Source organism: Rattus norvegicus, chromosome 16 (assembly GCF_036323735.1).
Source record: "Rattus norvegicus strain BN/NHsdMcwi chromosome 16, GRCr8, whole genome shotgun sequence".
NCBI classification, from domain to species: Eukaryota; Metazoa; Chordata; class Mammalia; order Rodentia; family Muridae; genus Rattus; species Rattus norvegicus.
Window position 1 is genome coordinate 16,253,730 of NC_086034.1, and position 5,245 is coordinate 16,258,974.

The following is a 5,245-nucleotide window of genomic DNA, read 5'->3' on the forward strand; positions in this document are numbered from 1 at the left end:
AAGCCTCATTCATTTTCTGATGAACTAACAGAATAACAAACTTTAAGTGATTTATTAAAAGAGTTTATTTCTCATCTTTCTGGAGCCAAGAAGTCTAATGCCAAAGTGCTAAAATGATTGGGGACTTTTTGCTGCATATACTGTGACTGAGGTCATCCCATAATAAGGGAATAGCGGTGTACAGACTAAGGGTTTTCTTCTAATAAAACCACTAATCCCATCATTATCCCACACTGGACTCACTTCATCCTACCAGGCTCCCACTCCAAACACCATCAACATACAAATTTGGAGATGAGGCTTCTGTGACCATTCAGGATACATTCAAGCATATCAACCAGCAGAGGGTAAGCTCGCAAGCCTTGTACAATTAATACCTATATCCCTGTCAACTATATTCTGTATCTTATGTGTCTATCCATCATTCGAGTCACCCATTAATACATTCTAATTTTTGTTAATTTCTAAATCTATAATACAAATTAGCACAACTCCTAATAAGCATCGATATTATAATCTAGAATTAAGTATTTGCTTTCCTATTTGTATGCAAAATTTAAAAAACAAAATTCAGATTCCATTCATCTGTCCAATGTAGTTAGATTACAAGATCTATCCTTGATTTGGACATTTTGAGATGATTTTTGTCTGTTATAGCTCTTATAACACTTTCTTACACTTCGACATTTGACTACTTCTTTACAAAAATGCTAAAGAAAAATTTATTATAGATTTTTTTTAACTTGGCCAAAATAAGTATTTCTGTGTTTAAATTGTCTCTGTCAAGCATATGGGACACAGGAGCAAAAGGTAACCAATACAATACTATAAATTTTTCTCAAATGGCCAACAAAACAGCCATATTTTTGTTCTTATTTCTCTTACATGAGTTTATGTTTCTTCTGAGTTTCAGAGATTCCTGTAGAGTACTATCAAATAATTAAAATTTTATGAAGGATCAGGATAAAAAGAGAAGGTATTTTAGTTATGGTTCATGCTGCTACTGGATCTTCTCGTTGTGTTTTTCAATTTGATGATCTCTTTCATTTCAATAAACTATGATAATCATACTTGGGGCAGTAATCAACAGATGTTGTATGATATTTACCATATATCTTCATTGTGACTTTCTTCTTAAAATTTCTTTTCTGAGTTTTTTTTACAAGATACTCCAAATCGTCCACTGTGTGGCTCTGTCTTTTAGCATTATTTTATTTTCTGCTTTGAGGTAACTCTAAGCTTAATGTAAGTGCCTAGATGAAGATTTCTAAAAATTCAGGCAATGCAGCATGCAGTCAGCACAGGCTGAGAGTTTTGATTTTTCAATAAATGTTCTTTTCCTATCATTGCATAAATTTCTTTGTCTCTCATGTGACGTTTGCAGAGGATTTTTCTTTTTATCTTTTGAAGGTTTTTTTCTATTTTTTAATAATGTGAATGTATATGGAACGGAGGGATACATGCATGTGAATTCGGAGGCTAGGAAAGAAAGCCTTAGGCCCTAAATATGGAGCTACAAGCAGTTGTGAGTCACAAGATATGAGTGCTGGGGGGTTGGGGATTTAGCTCAGTGGTAGAGCGCTTGCCTAGCAAGCACAAGGCCCTGGGTTTGGTCCCCAGCTCCGAAAAAAAAAAAAAGAAGAAAAAATTAAAAGATATGAGTTCTGGGAATTAAGCTCAGGTCCTCTGAAGAGTACTGGTGCTCTTAACTGTTGAGAACACAGCCTCAGAGGTTTCTTTTTGTCTATGTTCTGGAAAGCACACATTTCAAATAACTTGCTTTTATATACTTTAATAGTAATATAATACGTCTTCATCCCAAACTCTCATGGGTCCAAGATCTACCTTAATGCATCAATGAAGAAAAGGAAAGCTTAGTTTTCTAGGACTTAGCATCTAATAATCACAAATTATCCACAGCTAGTGACTCAAGCTTCCAGTGTTCTCTCTCTTCTTTGTTTTTGGCCAATTAGACTTCTTTTTCTTTTTTTTTCTTTTATTGGATATTTTCATTATTTACATTTTAAATGTTATCCTCCTTTTCCCAAATGGTTTCCCCTCTGGAAACCCCATATCCCAGGCTGCCTCCCCTTGTTTCTATAAGGGCACACCCCACGCAACCACCCACTCCCTCCTGCCTCCCTGCCCTGGCATTCCCCCACGGCATTTGAGCCTTCACAGGACCAAGATCTTCTCCTCCCATTGATGCCTGACAAGATGCCTCCCTCTGCCACAAATGCTGCTGAAGCCATGGGTTGGTCCCTGTGTATTGCTGGTTTGGTGGTTTAGTTCCTGGGAGCTCTGGAGGGTCTGGTTGGTTGGTATGGTTGTTCTTCCTATGTGGCTGCAAACCCCTTAAGCTCCTTCAATCCTTTCTCTAACTCCTTAACTGGGGAACCCTATTCTCAGTTCAATGGTTGGCTGAAAGCATCCACCTCTGTATTTGTCAGACTCTGCCAGAGCCTCTTAGAAGACAGCTATATCAGGGTCCTGTCAGCACTCACTTGTTGGCATCTTCAACAGTGTCTGGGTTTGGTGACTGTATATGGGATGGTGGGGCAGTCTCTGAATGGCCTTTCCTTCAGTCTCTGCTCCATACTTTGTTTTTCCTTCTGTGAGTATTTTGTTCTCCCTTCTAAAAAAGACTGAAGCATCCACACTTTGGTCTTCCTTCTTCTTGGGCTTCATGACGTCTGTGGATTACATCTTGGGTATTCTAAGCTTTTGGGCTAATATCCACTTATCAGTGACTACATACAATGTGTGTTCTTCTGTGATTGAATTACTGTAGGGAGCAGCTCGGCGAAGTAAAGATGGCGCCGACAGCCAGCCCCGTCCGAATGTGAATAACTTACCGCGCATGCGCAGGCTTGTCCCCTGTCAGGGCAGCTGTATGCTAATGCGGTGAATCTGGCGCCGTCCTGTGGTGAACAACAGTACTACGCATGCGTGGGGTTTTGCACCTGCCTTCAGTCTGGCTGGGGCGGTACTATGCTAATGGAAGTTCATGCCGCACCAATCCCTGGAGGACAAGTAGTGGGGTGACTCGTGCCCCACCAATCCCTGAAAGATAATTAGCATACTGTTGTGTATATAAGGCGAGCGGCTTTGCGGCTTGGCGCGGTAACATTTGAAGCGGTAACATTTGAAGCGGTAACACTTGGAGCTGTAACACTTGGAGCTGTAACACTTAGGGCTGGCTGCCGCCGCCTCCCTGTATCAACAATGAAGGTGTCCTGCAGTAAAGGCTGTTGAGAAGAATCCAACCGTGTTGCATCTTCCTTGCTGGCTGAGGTGGGCGCGACAAATTACCTCACTCAGAATTATATTTTCTAGTTCCATCCATTTGCCTAAGAATTTCATGAGGTCATTGTTTTTAATAACTGAGTTGTACTCCATTGTGTAGATGTACCACATTTTCTGTATCCATTTCTCTGTTGAAGAGCATCTGGGTTCTTTCTAGTTTCTGGCTATTATAAATAAGGCTGCTATGAACATAGTGGAGCATGTGTCTTTGTTATATGTTGGGGCATCTTTTGGGTATATGCCCAGGAGTGGTATGGCTGGGTCCTTAGGTAGTACTATGTCCAGTTTTCTGAAAAACTGCCAGACTGAGTTCCAGAGTAGTTGTACCAGCTTGCAATCCCACCAACACTGGAGGAGTGTTCCTCTTCCTCCACATCCTTGCCAGCATCTGCTGTCATCTGAGTTTTTGATCTTAGCCATTCTGACTGGTGTGAGGTGGAATCTCAGCATTGTTTTTATTTGCATTTCCCTGATGACTAAGGGTGTCGAACATTTCTTTAGGTGCTTCACAGACATTCGATAATCCTCAGTTGCAAATCAGTGGCTTAGCTCTGTACCCCAATTTTTATTAGGGTTATTTGACTCTCTGGAGTCTAACTTCTTGAGTTCTTTGTATATATTGGATATTAGCCTTCTATTGGTTGTAAGATTGGCAAAAATCTTCTTTTGCCCCTTAAATATATCAAAATATGCTATTTTATCAATTAGTAATCAAATTATTTAGATTCTCTTTTTCAGCATGGTATCAGAAAAAGAAACACTGCCATAAAAATCAAAATTGTCTAAAAATATCATATTGTTTTCAAATTAATAGAAATTTACTAAAGCAGTAGCACATGTAAGTTAGTTAAATCAATTAGAGAATATATAATGCTTTTTTTAAAAAAAAAAGTTAGCTGACCTATATAAGAATTTGTGCTCAAAAGTGTTGATATCACAAAAATGCAAATTAAAATAAATATGTGGTTAGGTATGCTTTCAGGATGAGATAAGAACTAAACTTTTATTTCTCAACTAGTAATGACAAAAGGTAATGTAAATGATCATTATCAATATTGGTGATGTTTTCTGAGATTCACACAACACACACAGAACATTTTGAAACCTTTAGCCCTTCTCTTCTTTGAGTTAACAGTTTAACCTATAAACCTGAAATTCTCTCCCAATGTTTTTAGCCAGATATTAATATATATTTCTCCATTAGACTAGCAATACTTTCAGAACTGACTACTCAAAACCAGGATCCTGTTCCTCTTCTATGATGGGTAATCCTCATTGTTAACTAGAATGCATTTAGAATCACCAAAAAACTTAACCTGTGAGTGAGTCTCTGAAGGTGTTTGCACAGAGCCTTAACTGAGCTAAAAGACCCACTGTGAGTGTGAACAGCACTATTCCAAAGGCTGGGGTCTCTCCTAAATTGCAAAAAAAAAAAAAAAATGAAGAAGAGGAGGAGGAAGAAAGTGACCTGACTTTTAATGGTGTAAGGAGAAAAATCACTGACCCAAATCATCATGGCCAAATTAATTAAAACAAGCAATTAATTAAAGCAAGATTATTTTTATTCATGTACATGGACTGCCTTCCCCTAAGGCAGGATTCTAGAATTTAGTACTCTACTCGATGTAAGGAAGACAAGGTTTTTATATTTCAAGTTCAGGGATCTTCCAAATGTCGAATTTAGTGGGCAAGATGGGCAGGCCTCCAGGAGCAGGCTATAAATATAACAATATTAGTTATAATGACCTTTTGAAACATAGACAGGATTTCAAGGTTATCCTAACGAGAAAGTCATAACAACAGTTAGTCATAACAACTGTTTGAAACAAAAGGTAGGACTGCAAGATGCATATAATAGCTTTTTGAAACAAAGATATGGTTGCTGTTTCCTGGAACAGACAGTACAAACCCATTTGTATAGCCTAATCATTGAAGGCAG